The 16,979-nt window shown below is 47.0% G+C and overlaps 1 protein-coding gene across 2 annotated transcripts in view; it reads left to right on the forward strand.

The window, feature by feature from the left end:
- Positions 1–16,979, forward strand: part of Lzts1 (leucine zipper tumor suppressor 1) — a 51,348-nt gene that overhangs the window by 15,551 nt on the left and 18,818 nt on the right. Inside the window, exon 1 of one of the 2 annotated variants that reach the window (XM_048442781.3) lies at positions 12,449–12,565. The exons of the other annotated variant lie outside the window; for it this stretch is intronic. The gene's annotated coding sequence lies outside the window, so the exon portion shown is untranslated. Of the gene's footprint in view, positions 1–12,448; positions 12,566–16,979 lie in introns of those variants that run through there. 2 annotated transcript variants of the gene reach the window in all.

Below are 16,979 nucleotides of genomic sequence, written 5' to 3' on the forward strand. Positions count from 1 at the left end.
TGCAGATGAACTTGGTTACTACTTCTGCCCTTTACAGTGTAGAAAGCCTTTGACATGTACTGTGTCCTTGATCCTCATTTTGTGTCTGTGGGGTCACCAGGGAATGATAAAGAAGGGGACTTGGGGCATGGAGAGGCTTGGCCAACAAGGTCTGGCATGAGGAAGTAAATGATAATTTTCCCACATCATTTTTAGAGCCACACATCCCAGTTCTTACCTGTAACCCTGACTCCTGAGTCATGAGATGGAGGAAGGAGGATGATAGCTTGAGGCTAGCCAACTTTACCTATGGAGACCCTATTTCAAAACAGAAGTCAGCCACAGCTTACTGACTCATCTGAGACTGGATGAGATGAATTGTGGAGGTTAGCAGGTGATAGTGGTGGAGTGTTGAAGTCCATGCCTGAAATGACCTTGACCTTTGCACAGAGAGTGGGAGGTGGGGTAGCAAGCAGGCCATCCTCTAAGATGTCACTATTCACCGGGCAGAAGATTGTAGGGGTCCTGAAGTAGGGGACAGAGATGATGTGATACGTGCAGAAGAGACCTTCAGAGGTGGCTGGGTGCCCGGAATGCAGTCCACAGATCAGTCAGTGTGTAACGTACACACATCTGCAGAACATACCTTCAGAGTTCATCGTTCTCTGTTCCTCACCCAGCCCCCCAAAGCAAAAACTGTATATATTTTTTTAATTTTGTCATCTAATCTTGTGATTAAAACCAAAACAACAAATTCCTCCCCCTTCAGCTGCTCTTCTGGACTCTGTCTCAGATGCCTTGGTTCGAGCTCCTGTCAAATGTACACTCATGAGTCTTTAGAAGGATCCCCGAGGTGGCTGGCCTTGGCCTTGGCCTGTGCTCATCCTGTCAGCTTAGCCCCTTTCATCTGTCAGCTCCCTTTCGTGTGGCTCAGGCATGGCCTTGCCCTCGCAGTGGGAGACTGCATTGGTGGTGGCTGAGTGCTCACCAATAACCCTTCCTTCCTCCTCAGAGTGGGCTGGGTCACTGAGCGCTGTAGATCTACCAAGGGCACTTGAGGGAGCGGTTGTCAGCTTGCTTGAGAGAAATTGACAAAGGAATCCCTAGAGAGAACAGACCCAGTCAAAGCCATATACCTAGTGACTAGTATTGAAGGACCAGCCTGCCGCCTGGTGTCAAGTCCATTATCATCGCTGTTCAGGCTGAGGGCTAGTGAGATGGTTTGGTGGGTCAGCGCACTTGCCATCCCTGTAACCCACAGAAAAGCGGAAGGAGAAAACCGACTCTGGGAAGTTGTCCTTGGACATCTCTGCTTGTGCTGTGGCTTATGTACACCCTCACCCATACATCATATGCAGACTATAACAATATATTCTAAAAATTAAGAAAGAGAGTTTGGGGTACCAGGGGGATGCTCAGTTGGTAAAGGGTTTGCCATGTAAGCATGAGAACCTGTGTTCAATCTCTAACATCCATGTTTATAAAAAAACAACAAGTCCGTCATGGTGGTATGTGTTTGTTATCCCAGCACTGGGATTTAGAGACAAAAGGATGCCCAAGACTCACTGACCACCTAGCCTAGCCTGTTTGATGAGACATTATGAAATAACAAAAACTAACACCTGAGGAATGATACTCTTGGTTGACCTTTGCCTCTCATGTACATCCATGAACACGCACACACACACACACACACACACACACACACACATATTGAGCCTCTCAGATTCTCTCAGGTCCCTCTCTATCTTCAGGTTCTACATCTGTTGATTTAACCAATACCTTGGATCAAAAAAAAAATGTAGGGAAAAACAGTTGTGTCTGTACTGAGTATGTAGAGACTTAAAAAAAAGTCATGATTCCCTGGGCAATACAATATTCACATAGCATTTACATCTGAGTGGGTATTACAGTTAATGCAAATAGGATTTAAAACACAGGAGACATCATGAATAGGTTCTATGCAAATATACCACTTTAGAGCATGAACTTAATGCTTGAGGTGGTGACATAATTCTGTAATTCCAACACTTGAGAGGTTGAGGCAGCAGTAATGTGAATTCAGGGCAGCCTAGACTACACAGCAAGTTCTCAAATGGGATGTGGCCGAGTGACAGAATTCTTGCCTTAAAGAGGAAAATGGGGGAGAGGATGGTTTTGTTGCAGAAGAAGCCGGTGCTGATTTGGAAGGTTCCCAGTGGTTCTCCACCTTAAGGAAGTGCAAGCTCCAGACCCAACATGCCCTGTGCACATGCAGAGGGAGCTGGCTCTGGACACATAGGCTGTGCACAGCATGAGGCCAGATGTATAGTGGGCATTCAGGGCAGGCAGCTTCTCCTGCGTGGCCTAGACTTGCAGCCTGCATAGGCTAAATCTTTCCTCCTTTGCCCTAGCCTTGCAAACAAACTCTCAGCGACTTCTCCACACTGTCCTTGTCATCTCATCTACATGGACTCTGTCCTCTGAGAAAGCAAAAGGGGAGAGAGAGAATTAGACAGAAGCGTACTGGCCACTCCTAAGTTGCTGCAGTCTCTGGGTCTTCAGCAATGTCTTACTCTGTTTGAGCTACTACAAAAAAATTGTTATAGACCCCATGGCTTCTATGCAACAGATATGATTTTGCCAATTTCTGAGGGCTGAGAAGTTGAAGATGAAGGCGCCAGCAGACTCAGGGCCTGGTGAGGGTCCAGTTTCCTCTTCATGGAGTGTCTCTTCTTGCACTGTCTCTATAAGGCAGCTTCGTGGGGCCTCTTTCTATAAGGATGCTAATCCCATTCTTGAGGGCTCTACCCACGTGACCTAACTACTTCCCAGAGGCCCTCATCCCATTGCTGATTAGGCTTCAGTATGAGTGTGTTGGTCTAAATGTATCCCAGCTGCCTAGGAGACTGGATTAAGAGGATCATAAATTCTAGTTGTTGCTGGGCTGCGAAGTGAGTCTGAGGCTAACTAAGCCTGGGAAACTTATTAAGACCCCCGCTCAAATAAAAACAAAACAGTGAAAATGTACTGAGAATATAGTCCAGTGTTTAGCTTATGCTAAATACTAGGTCCAGCACCTCAGCAAACAAGGCACCAATAACAAAAATCTAGACCATAGCAAACTACAACCCCCTTTCCTTCACACGGTTCCAAACATACCCAAACATCTGAAGATGTCTACTGTTCTTCATCCTGAGATTAATGAAGCCCCTAGTGAAACCACTTGGCTTGGATACCCCTCCAAAGCCCTTCTCTAGGGACTGTGACACTCCACCCTGGGACTATGTCTGATGGTGAGCATGGAAGGATAACTTGCAAAGTATTAAATGAACTAATATATATGGATCATCAGTTGTACTAGATTGCTATGTGAGACACCTACATATGCTAGTATATCATCTAATCTTAAAAAAAAAAAACCCAGGATGGTTATATCAATGACTTTCAACTGAGGAAGATTCTGCTCCCCAGGGAATATGTGGCATTACTTAGAGATATTTTCAAATGTCACAACTTGGGGTGAATGAGTACAAGTAGCATCTGGGGATGTTCTAAACTTGCTATATGTGTAGGACAGCTTTGTCTACAAAACATTATAGTCAGGCATTGTCTGTTGGCAGGGACATGTCAAGACATTTGTCTATAGGTGAGTTCATCACAGAGTGATTTATACAAACCTAACAGTATAGGTCAGTCATTCCACAGGGTTTTTGGGTTTTTTTTTTTTTTGCAATAAAGAGATGTATGAGACTGCTACATATTGTTTACAGTGAACTTTTTCTTTCTAGGTAGTCGATATCTACTCTAAAGTAGTGATAAAGGTATTGTATAACACATAAGCCAATGTATTAGCTATTAGCCCTTGATATAACAAAGCACCCGATAAGAGCCTTTAAGGAAGGGAGACTTTATTCTGGCAGGGAGGCGTGGTCTAGGCGTGTGGGAAAGCTGACCACAGGCATCTGCAGTCAGGAAGCAGAGAGAGACAAATGCTGGTACTCAGCTAGCTTTTTCCTTTCTATTCAGTCTGAGAGCCCAACCCACTGAGTGAGTAGTACCACACACGTTCAAGGCCTGTCTTCCCACCTCGTGTCTCCTAGGTGCTTCTAACCTTGTCAAGTTAACGATGAAGATTAGCCACCAGAACAAGTGCAACAGTCATTTACGAACAAGCGCTAGGTACCACACACAGCTGTGTGTGCGCTTTTTCATATAGCAATGTCAGCAAACCCACACCAGTGATGTGCTTACCGCATCTTTACACTATTACAGTGTGGTCCAGAATCGACCAAACATTGTTAATGTGGAACATGACAATATCCAGTGTAATTTCTCAGCATCCCAAAGCTGAGAAACATACAAATGTAAAAAGAAAGAAAAACTTTGGTTCCAAGCAGTTTAGAGACTTCCCCAAGGCCTCTGTCATGGCAGGTCTGGATTCAAACCTACTTCTACAAAACACCCCCGTGAAGGACCAGCTGCCCTCTCCATGGGGTCTATCTCTGGTGTTTCTCACCGGACAAGCAAACATCAAACAGCGTCTGCTGAACAGGATCCAGGCAGGCCCCGAAATAGTCACTGACCAGCCAAGTCTTTCCCATCAGGTGCTCTGAAGTTTCACCGCGACTGGAGTCTGTCCTTTTCCTCCCCAACACTGGAAATCTTTGAGTCTATGAAGTGGCTTTGGCAGCCCTGGCAGATCATTGCTAAGAAGCCAATGGCTTCCGGGTCTGTGGACTATGTCTGATGGTGAGCATGGAAGGATAACTTGCAAAGTATTAAATGAACTAATATATATGGATCATCAGTTGTACTAGATTGCTATGTGAGACACCTACATATGCTAGTATATCATCTAATCTTAAAAAAAAAAAAAAAAACCCAGGATGGTTATATCAATGACTTTCAACTGAGGAAGATTCTGCTCCCCAGGGAATATGTGGCATTACTTAGAGATATTTTCAAATGTCACAACTTGGGGTGAATGAGTACAAGTAGCATCTGGGGATGTTCTAAACTTGCTATATGTGTAGGACAGCTTTGTCTACAAAGCATTATAGTAGTGGGAACCATGGAAGGCTCCCTCAGTGAAGGGCTGGATTAGAACAGGCCTTGACGCTCTGCAGAGACGGTCAAACCCTAGCATCGGGGAGAACCAAGGCTGGTTCTGCGGACCTATGGCCAGCAGGCGTCCTTCAGTGCTCAAGTAGGAGATGAACAATGACAAGGTCCAGTTTCTGGCTATTTCTCTGATCTCCTATTTCACGAACCTAGTTTTGCTTTGCTTCCTGTAGTTCTAAGAACCATCTACCAATCATCCTCTTTAAAGTGTTATGAAGAGCCGGGGACCTAGCTCGGCGGTAGAGCGTTTGTCTGGCACTCATGAGGCCCTGAGTCCCAGCACCACCCCCACAAGCAACACCGAAAGAGAAACTGCCAGTTAATGAAGCAGGATTCAGTGGAGGCAGTGGAAGAAGCATCTAGGAAGTGCGAGTGGGTCACGCTTAGTGGAGCAGGTCCCCAGAATAGGCTGCTTGAGGAAGGATGGAGCCTGCTGCAGTATCTGGACCCAAGTCCCCGACAGTGCTTTAAGAACCTGGCTGCCAGGATTGCCCTGCTCCTCCTCCTCCTCGGCTCTCAGCAGCCATGCATTTTCCTGGTATTTCATGAAATAACTTGAGTACAGCAGACTGGCCACCCGTTAGCGGGGGGAGCACTTCTGCATTCAGGCGACGTTGCCTTTTATTTCAAGTGTGCTCAGTGCTAATGGGGACGTGGGGTCTCAACACACGTGCACACGCCCCTGCGCATGTGGCTGCTGGAGGAATTATACCCATGAATGTGGATGAATGGCCAGGGACAATGAACTCCAGTGAATGAGCAGTTGTAAGGGAGCCTTTCATGAGGCCTGAATGACAAGTGAACTCCCAAGGAGGGGCCAGCGGGAACACTAACTACATCCAGAAAACCAGAGAGGACCTTTCTGCCTGGCAGAACCAGGCTGCCAGGGGAACCAGAGTCCCTCCAATTAGCAAGATGACTGGGCAGATGGAAGCAGGAAGAAGCACAGCCTTATTGTGTGACTCCTCTGAGAGCAGGGCTAGTTCTGAAAGAAAGGCTGAATACAGGAGGCAAGCGTGACCACGTCTTCTCTGGTGAAACCCTGGTGAAACCCGGGGTTAGCTGAGGGGGACAGTGCCTAAGGGAGCAGTCTTTTGACCCCAGGAGATGCTATGAGGTTCTTTCATCTCCTTCCTGTCTGCCTCTCAGTAGGATGAGTTAGGAACAGGATGTTCAGTTTTTGAAGTCACAATTTTGTTGTCGTAACAGCAACCCACTGACACATCCTCTGAACCTTTCTGACACCCCTCCTACACCACACCCCCACCTTGCATGGACAGTTTAGCTGGGTATATGAAGACGAACAAACTAGGGTTAATCTAAAAGGATCCCAAAGGCTTTAAAAGGGTGGCACATGGATAAAAAAGCAAGCCATTTTAGAAATAGCTGGTTTAATGAGGAAAATCAGACAAACCAGCCAGGTAAATGCAAGAAGATTTCCTGGGAAGAGGGGTGACATGAGCCAGGAAGACTAGGCTTTCAGTGGAATAGAGGTGTCAGCCCTGGATGTCAGTTGTACAAGAGATTCTAGGTGAGCCAAGCCTTAGCAAGCCCCTGAGGTGTATTTGCAGGTGTTATCGGGAGGGCCTGGGGACGTTTGATGATAGATGAAGGACTGACCAGAACTGGAAAGAGCCAGCTGCTGAGATGTGTTACATACTCTGTGACAAAGTACCTGACAGATCAACTTACAGGAACGTGACTTTGGCTCCTGGCTTCCGAGGAAGCCGTCCATCATTGCTGGGAGGGCAAGGCAGCTAGAGCAGTTCCATACACGGTGCTAGCAGCTTGAAGTGGCAGCTGCTATGCTGGTGGATTAGGTAGAGTATCAGGCCAGAGCCAGAGGCTGGTGTAACGCATAGGCTAATGACTCTTCTTGCTGGACCAGAAAATACCTGACAGATGCAATAAAGACACTCCTTTAGAACGGAAACAAAGGTTTACTTTGGCTCCCAGTTCAAGGGTACAGTTTGCTATAGTGATAGAGGCTCAAGGCAGCTGGGAACCTTAGGCCTGCAGTTAGGAAGCAGAGAGCAATGGACGCTGGTGCTCAGCTAGCTTTCACCATTTTACGTAGTCCAGGATTCCAGGCCATAGTGGTACTACCTATATTCATGGTAGATCTTCTCAGTTAAAAAAGAACTAGATAGCCAGGTGGTGGTGGTGCACACCTTTAATCCCAGTACTTGGGAGGCAGAGGCAGGCGGATCTCTGTGAGTTCGAGGCCAGCCTGATCTGCAAGAGCTAGTTCCAGGACAGCTAGGACTGTTACACAGAGAAAGTCTGTCTCGAAAAACAAACGAACAGGGGGCTGGAGAGATGACTCAGCAGTTAAGAACATTGCCTGCTCTTCCAAAGGTCCTGAGTTCAATTCCCTGGCAACCACATGGTGGTTCACAACCATCTGTAATGAGGTCTGGTGCCCTCTTCTAGCCTGCAGACATACACACAGACAGAATATTGTATACATAAATAAATATTTTAAAAAAGCGAACAAAAAATGTATCTGGAAGCCCCCTCCACGGACATGCCCAGACGTTTGTCTGCTAGGTGATTCTAAATCCTGTCAACCAATATTAAGCATTAGGGTCTGCAAAGGCCAGCTTGTAGGGGCTAAGAGCATCAGCCAGGCCTCCCAGCCCAAGGGTTCCACAACCATCAAGGCAGCATCATAAGTTAGGGACCAAGTGTTCAAACGCCTGTGCAGGGGACAACATGCACTTCAGCCCAAAGCACAGCTCGGTTGTGGAGCGTTGTGAGTGAGAACTCATTTCTGGAAGGGTAGAGGTTTGAGAGGCTGCCAGGCTTCCCAACTGAAAGGACTGAGTTAGTGTTTTACAAATATAACTTCTAGTTCAATCAACTATTGAGCAAATAGTTGATCTATTTGCTCAATGAGCATTTGTTGAGCTCCAACTGTGTGCCAGGCTCTGTGCTCAGTGGTACAGTGGTGACTCCAGCAGTCGCCAGTCCTTACAGTTGGCTGGCCTTTCTGCATTCATTGCCTTCTACCGGCTCTCCTCCAGTACCAGAATTTCCAGACTGCATCAAGCCGGAGTTGGCAATAGTCGTGGAGAGCGCTCTGGGATGGTGCCAGGATGCTGGCAAACTCTGTTTCAGACTCTTGCTCTGTGGTGGTAGAAATAGGAGAGGATGCTTTGGGGACAGATTGCACCCTGGGGTGACTGGGAGTTTAGATGTACAGGTAAAGTTCTTAGAGCATATCTTTCATTAAAGATAAATATCTGTCTCTTATTCTTGCAACAAGTTCTGGCATCCAGTGTTGGAGGCATCTTTAATACTTGAGCCGTTGCACCTTTTAATGAGTCAACCAACACAAGTCTAGTCTAAGATTACTTTATTTCTTTGTTTTGATTTTCCACCATGAATGGATTCTCATTGATCAGCTTTAATTTTGTTGCTTCATACAAAAGCCTGGGTTTGATCTCTTTGCTTGCATGAGTATGTACGTGTGTGTATGTGTGTAGATGCTTCTCATGCTGCTGGTTTTAACAACACCAGGTGTGGTGACAGCACTCAGAGGCAGAGGCAGGTGAATCTCTATGAGTTCAAGATCAGCCTGTTCTACATAGTGAATTCTAGGCCACTGCTCTATGTAGTGCCAGCCAGGGCCAAAGAGTGAGAGCCCCACCTCAAAAAATCAGTGTGTTGACTATCATTTCTTTTAAAGGCTTCTTTACATTTTTTTAAAATTTAGGCCCTAGTGTCATGACACATGACTTTAATCCCAGTACTCAGAAGGCAGAATCAGGCAGATCTCTACGAGTGCAGACTAGGGTGGCCTAGATGGTGAGTTCCAGTACAGTTAGAAATACATAGTGAGGTTCTGGCTCTAAAACCTTTCAAAATTTACTATTGTTTTAGTTAGTATACAAGAATATGGTCTGCTTGTTTTTCTGTGACACTTTTTTTTTGTTTTGTTTTGGTTTTGGAGACAGGGTTTCTCAATGTAGCTTTGGAACCTGTCCTGGAACTTGCTCTGTAGTCTAGGCTGGCCTTGAATTCACAGAGGTCCGTCTGCCTCTGCCTCCTGAGTGCTGGGATTAAAGGTGTGCACCACCACTGCCTAGCCTGACATTTTCAAATGCATATATCATAGCACTGTTCAAATTGTCCACCTTCTTCCTTCCTTCCTATCCCTCTCCATCCCCTCTTCTCTCCAAATAATCCCCTTGTACTTCAATATCATGCATGTATATGTGTATCATATTTTAATATCATATATGTCATGTCATACATATTTAAATCTAGATTCCACAAAGAAGAGAAAACATGTTTGTTTTTCACTTAACGTGATGATTTTCAATTCCACCAACTTTCCTTTAAATGTCATTTTGTTCTCTGTGCAGCCGAGTAAAAATCCATTGCATGTATATACCACATTTTCTTTATCCACTTATCTAGTGAATATATAGTCTGGTCCCATGTCTTGGCTATTGTGAATGCTGTAGCAATCAACATGAATGTGACATCTTTCTGTAGTTACATTGCCTTAGAGTCTTTCTGAGTGCTGTACTTGATGTGTTTTTTTAATTTTCAAAAGTTATTTTTGTTGTTTTGTGATTTGTTTTTGAGACGGATCTTGCTCTATCTCAGGTTGTCTTTGAACTCACAATGCTCCTGCCTTAGCCTCCTGAGTACTAACTACAAGCATGTACCAGCACTCCTGGCTGTGTAATTTCTTGATAATAGGAAAGCCTTATGTATGTCTTCTCTTGGTCTTTGGAGGTGTTTGTAGTGAGGAGTAGGTAGGTGGCTATACCTGTCTGTATATGTGCTGCCTGTGTACACTTCTGTTACCATTAGAATATGTATGTTCCAGTCCCTGGAAGCTACTTTTCTTTCTGCAGTCTCTAGGATTACTTCTACAATGGCCTCAACACCACACCTTGCTTCCTAGCCCTGACTTCTCATTCTGGTCACAGTTCATCCAGCATTGTGACATATACACAAAGAAATCCATCAGTTTCCAGCAGCAGGGTGCTGTGATGCCGTTCTCACACTCAGCTTACACCTCTGCTTCGGCCCTGCACTATCACCCTTCCTGGTCCTCTGGGTCACTTCATCTTCATCACAACCAGCTCCTTCTTCTGAGCCCCACACTAGCCCCTCGCTCTCCGGCTATTTGTCCGCACCCAACCAGCTCTTTCCATCTTTCACCTGTTTTCCTGCTCCTCTCCTCAACCTATCTCTCCAGTCTTCCTTTCACTCAGAGGAATCCCTTTCTCCCTTCCCTCCCACTCTTTAGACTTCTCCCACCTACTCAGGTTCTCTTCCGTTCCTCTGCCCCACCCTTTGATGTCTGCAGGGAGGCTTCTGCGTGAGACAGAAGGATGGGATGGTGTATCCCTTCGTGTACACCTAAGTCCCCCTGCCCCCAGTTTCATGAATCACTTATCCTCTCAATACAATACTCTGTGTTGCCTACAAACAGGCTCAGGGTCTTATCTCCAGGAATCCCAAGATGCCAGGCAAATTAGGACAGCAGTATGCTAGGTCCATACTAGATCCTTCTGAAACACAACTTGGCATCCACACAAACCCATGACTATACCTACACCTGTAGGGGTTATGTCAGTCAGTGAATCTACAGCAGGAAGGTCTAACATAAGTCTAGAGACGCCTTCCACAGCCACAGCCTGACTGGAGGGTAGCCTAGGGTACCACCAAGGTCTGTGTCTGTTCTGCCTCCTGTGATGTCAGCTTCACTGTCAGCCTCAGGGGCCATCACCCAGGAGATGGCAGGGCACACCTTTTTGTGTGTCTGTGAGGAGATTTCCAGAAGGAAGAAGACACACCTTGCATGGGAATAGTACCACCCTCTGGGCTGGATATGAGGAGAAAGTCAGCCAAACACTGGCATTACCCTTTCTGTGTTTCCTGGCATAAATGTTTTCTTTGTCATGATGGACTTCCTTCCAAGGAGCTTTGTCAACTGTTGTCTCAGCAACATGAAAACAACCAGGAAACTCACCTAGTGCATCCTGAGGCCAGGTTTGTCCCAGCTGTGCTAGAGCCACTGAATACATTCACCCCAAGGTCTCCCTTAGCCTGGGGGTTAAGGATGAAAACATTTGGTGATTTTTGTTTGTTTGTTTGTTCTTTTCTCTAAGTAGCCCTGACTGTCTTGAAACTCAGTATGTAAATCAGGCTGGCCTCAAACTCACAGAGATCCACCTGCTTCTGCCTCCTGAGTGTTGGGATCAAAGGTGTACACTACCACATTGAACCTTATTTCTCTCTCCCTTCTACCTTCCTTCCCTCCCTTCTTCCCTCCCTCCTTCCCTTCCTTCCTTCTTTCCTTTTTATGAAAACATTGTAAACTAGGCATGGTGGTGCACATCTTTAATCCCAGTACACAGGTGGATCTCTGTGAGTTCAAGGCCAGCCAGGTCTACAAAGCAAGTTCCCGGGCAACCGGGTCTACACAGAGAAACCCTGACTCATGGAGTCTATTTCTAAATACTCAATCCTAGGCCAGGAACTGTGCTACATGTTAAGAATAGAGCATTGGATAAAAGTGCTTGCTATCTGACAGCGAAGATGGGAGAAAAGAGAAGCCTCACTGGGCTGTGATCCATGGCTGCTCTTATAAGAAGGAATACAGAGAGTTTGACATGCTGGTGCATGCCTTATTATTCTAGGATTCAGGAGGCTGAGGTCGGAGGATTAGGGGAGAAAGGCTAGTTGGGGCTACACATCAAAGTCTTAGATTATAAAGGAGAAAAAAGGGAGCAGAGAAAGGGTATGTGCCTTCCAAACACACAGTCATCTTCCCTGTGCCATCTGAACAACCCCAGTAGGCACGGGAAGAATGTAGAGAACTCTGGTAGGCTCACAGAGAGATAGAAAGGGAAGAAAGAGGAAAAACACCATAGGACACAGGGTCTTGAACTGTGGCCTGCAAAGCTGTAGGAGGATATATAACTGCATGCAAGGGACAGTGGTCAAAACAATTGTCAACAGTCAAGATTTTGTGAAAACGTAGTTACAAATGACCCCAGATGTCCAGTCCATCCTGGTAGCAGCAGTGACTCCTTGTACTATGGTTCAAAGGCAGCGACATAATGGATATAGCTGGGATAATGGGAGGCGAGCTGGGAGGGAAGAATGGTCTTGTATGGGGACTTCAGGCAAAACAACCCTGCCATTTTCTCATCTAACTTCTCTGTAAAGGAGTACTCTGTCCTGTTCCCTGCTGTCGTGATAGGGTCCTGGTGGCTACCACACATTTGGAATGCTGTGACAATGCGGTGTTCCAGGCAGTTAGTTCCTCCCAGGACACATCTGGAGCCCTTCAAAAGTTGCTATGATACAGGTTCTAGAAGGTGGAAGTCAGTAGTGCCTGCCCTACCAGTCACATTGAGCCAGACTCAGCCTTGTTCTTGGCTTGGCTGCCCCATGAGGAGGCTGTGTCCAGGAAGAGTGAGCCTTGGCCTCAAGAAACCCTGTGTCGAATGCTGTGAGTAATGCCTGCACAGGGTCTTTGTAGGAACAGATGACATAAGACCAAGCATGGGAGCACATGAACAACTGATGCCTTGGCTGTGGCACCTAACTTCCGGGTTGCCTCCCGAGTTCTTGTAGTGGACAGAACGTTAAATGTGGGGCTGAGGATGCGGTTCAGTTGATAGGAGTGCTTGCTTTGCATGCGTGAAGTCCTGGATTTAATATTCAGTATTGTTTAACCCAGGCATGGTGACATATAATTCTATAATTCCAGCACTCAAGAGGTAGGAACAAGAGTATCAGAAATTCAAGGTCATTCTCAGCTGTATAGGAAGATCAAGGCCAATCTGTGCTACATAATCCCTGTCTATTTAAAAAATGGTGATGCTAAACTTCCTCTGCCATCTTCACTCATTGTTGGTCCTTATTGGAAGAAACATGGCTGATCTGTGATCTACATGGTAAGGTTACCATGCATCCCAGCTTTTGTCTGTTGTTCTGATGGAGTTAATTATTCAGATGAGATATAATTAAAGGCACAGATAACTCAAATTCACATACTTAACTAATTTCCTGAGGAAAGTAAGACAAGATGCCTACTCCCAATGAGCTGCTCAGGCTGTGACCCACAAAGAGATAGAGGTGCAAAGAAAACACCTGAGCAATGGGTCTCCAGTGTCAGTGGGCATCAGAGGCCTCAGCTCTGAGCATCCTGGCAGCAGCCTCTGTGCACCAGTTGGTCCACCCTTTCCAGCCCCCAGACAATGGGGGCGTGTGATCTGGGATTTGATGTCACACTGGACAGGCCGTGCTCTCTTCAGACACAGCCAAGCCAGGCAATGGTGAGGGAAAGGGACCTCTCCACCTTCGCCACACCTGCCTGGGAGGGTCATTCCCGCAGAAAGATGAGCATGCGGAAAGTCACTGAGAAGTCGTGATGGCATGTGGCAGCATTACTGGGGCTGGAAGTGCACAGAGGTCCTGGGATGTAGGCAGAGGTGAGTCCTAGAGGAAGGGTGAGGGGAGAAGGCAGGATGGAGGTGACATTCCCTCAGGTACATCAGATGGTGCAGAGAGAGGTTTTCAAGTCAAGTAGAGACACCAGGAGTGGGCCATGCTATGGAGCACAGGGTATAACACACTCGGGTACACACGCTGATTAATGTCACCTGCCTTGAGGACGCAGCCAAAACTTAATAAGCCCCAGTGCAGGAGTCTGAGCTAAGCTCTCTGCCAGGGCTTCACAATGCTTCCTACAAGATGTAGTCCACCAGTTAACTTTCTTGCGTTCCCCACTCCAGAACACCCAGCCACTTCCGCCTGGCACAACACAACATGAACACACACGTGGCAAGCATACCACATAAATGTCATACCCACTCACCATATATCCCCAACATACCAACACACACACACACACACTCACATACACACACACACGCACACACACGCACACACACCATAGCAGGTACGAAGAAGGAGCCTGCATAGTGTAGTGATGAAGGACGAAGCAGGGAGAAACGGAACCTTTTAAGGCAGCTCTCACTGCTCTTATTTCATTTCCTCCATTCCTCTCCCACACCTGCCCACCGTAGGAGTTTCTCTCCTCAGGATCTTGTAAGTGGCAAAGAGATTTCTACCTTTTCTGTTTCATCTCTTGTTACAAGTTACAAGTCTCTACCTGACCCTCTCCAGCCTCGGGTACTGCCGGTGACATTGGAACCTGTCTCAGGTTGCTGGGGTGCAGGCTGGGCATGTGATCTCATCTTGAGTCTGATCCGAGTATTTTTTAAATGGTGCCTTTCTTCATGGAACACTGTTCCTACCCAACCCTTTCTCTCGACGTTAAAGACAGACATAAACAGGAAGCAGGCTTATGGTGCTGAATACACTGCTACCTGTAGGCTTCCTGATGGTCCAGATAGTCCTTGCCATGGCTTCTTAGTGTGGAATGCTGAAATGCTTCAAAGTTCTTCCAGAGCTGATGATATAGCTCAGCGGGCAGAGTGCTTGTCTAGATGGCTGGATGTCCTGGGTTCCGTTCTTAGCACCACGTAAAGGAGGTGTGATAGGGAGAACCTATAATCCCAGCACATGGGGTTTAGAAGCAGGAGGATCAGACACTGAATGTCATCCTCAGCTGTCTAGTGAGTTAAGGCCAGTCTGAGCCACATGAGGCACTGCCTTTCTTTCTTTACCTGGGAGACACAATCTCACTTTTGTAACCTTGGCTGCTTGGAACTTTCTGTGTCCCCATCTGCCTCTCCTCTCCAGTGCTGTGTGTGCCACCACACCCAGGAAGACCCTATCTTAGAAAAAAAGAAAGACCCAATCTCAGAAAAACAAACAAACAAACCTATTTCTCCATCCGTCATTTCGTCTGTGACCTGGGGCCAATTCTTTCTGTGCCTGCCAACTCCCGCAGCCTCTTAGTCCTGTCTGCCAATGGGGCTCAGGCCCAGGTTGGGGAGGGGTTGCCTCTGTGATGTCCAAGGGATGCCATTAGAAAGGAGCGCCTTGTCTCTGGCTTTGGGGATGGAATGGGATGGGTAGGTCAGTAGAGACGATCTCCTTGTGAACTGGAAAACAGTGTCTGGAAAGTCAGAATTTTGAGAACACAGAAGCGCTCCTCAGAGTCATTAACCTTCAGGATTCAGGGAACATGAGACATATCCAGCCTAGATGGAGACCTAGGGACATCTGATTGGCCAAATGCAGACCAAATGCCAGCTCTAGTGCCCAGAGCCAGGAATGTCATGGTGCTAACAGTGTGTCAATACCCCTTCTCCAAGCCCACTGTTGTTCCATCACTGATTCTTCAGATTCTTACCAACCTGAACTTTGCCTCAAAATCATTTGTGTCTGTCCACATAAGGTAGGGTAGCATCCAGCCAGTTGTCAAACCTTTCTTGTTCTCACACATTCTGTTCTCTAAGATCAGAATCTCTGTTCTTTGGTCCGTCTGCCCAGCCTGCCAGGCATTGGCACCTAGGCACCCAGAGCCGTGCATGTGAACCAGAATGCCTTTGGCTTGCTTTTGTAGAGCGGTTACACTGGTGGCAATGGGGTGAATTTGCCTGAGCTTTGCATGTAATAGGGCTTTGTGTTTGAATTGGGGAGGTTGGGATTGCAATCATATTCCCAAGGAGAGATGTCAATCAGCTGCCACCGAGACACAAGCTGCCCACCGGTATGGAGGAAGGCTCAGCTGGCAGCAGAATGCTGCCAACCTGCACAAAAGACTGCCAGGCAGAATGGCTTTTGGTTCCTCCAGAGCCGTGAGAAGCAGAATTGCTTCTGATTGTGCGATGGAGTGACTCAGCCTGCCAGTGATTACCCTTTCACTTTCTGCCTTGTCTCTGTATCCAAGCTCACTTAATTGAGAGCTGTGTGGGCCCTTGCTCTCAACCCACCAACAGCCTGCTCCCCATTAGCACCTCGGCACCCTCAGCCTTGCCTCTCACCTCCCACGCTCCCCACCCCTTCCTCCTCCGTTCTTGCCTCTTTTTTCATTCATCTATTCACTCAGAAAGTGTGCATTGAGCTCTGCACAGGGAACCCTCCAGGCATCTGAAGCTTGCAAACTGGGCTCACCTCTTTCCTAGCCTTGCTCCCTATCCCCAGCCCACCCCACCCCCAAGCAAATGAAAAAGGGGTCAAGGACAAGGAGCTGAAACATTGGGAGGAATTCTGGGTAGGAAAAGCTGGATCAGGCAGAGCAAAATAGGTGGAGGGCAGATCATCAAAAGGCGCTCAATTAGCCCTGGGCACATGCCTCTTAGCCCCCGAAAGACCTCTTTCAGTGACATGCCTGGAGCCTGTCCTCCAATGTGGTACAGCTGGCAGATGCTTCAGATTACTGCCATGAGTCTGCAAGATTGAGCAAACTTCCTACTGGAGGCAGAAGCATTTCTGCCTGGAAGATGCTGTGAATTCATCTGTAGCAACTGGGAAATACACAGGCTTCTGAAGAGTCTGTGCATGTGTGTGTGCTGACACATGCATGTGGGGGGTGCATGCTTGTAGAGGCCAACGGCTGATACTGGGTGTCTTTCTCTATTGATGTCTACTTAGTTTATTGGCAAAGGGTTTCTCAGTGAAACTGGAGCCAGCTGGTCTAGCTAGGCTGCTGATTCCTGACTCCATGCTGTGTTTACAGGTGAAGGCATGTTTTTATGTAGCTCCTAGAGACCAAACTCTGGTCCCCACACTCACACAGCAAATGCCTTATCCACTGAGCCATTTCCTCAGTGCCTGGCGGGTCTCACTATTCTGACTGCAAGACATAAGAGCGTGGAGTTCTTGCATCTTTCCACACTCCCTCTCAATTTCAGAAGGTCTGGTTGGCAGTTACTCTATTGGTTTCCATTCCCATTGTTGTGGCAAAGTTCCTTGGCAAAAGAAACTCTGGAAAGGGAGAAAGGGCT

This window comes from Myodes glareolus, chromosome 23 (assembly GCF_982192425.1).
Source record: "Myodes glareolus chromosome 23, mMyoGla1.1, whole genome shotgun sequence".
Taxonomy (NCBI): Eukaryota; Metazoa; Chordata; class Mammalia; order Rodentia; family Cricetidae; genus Myodes; species Myodes glareolus.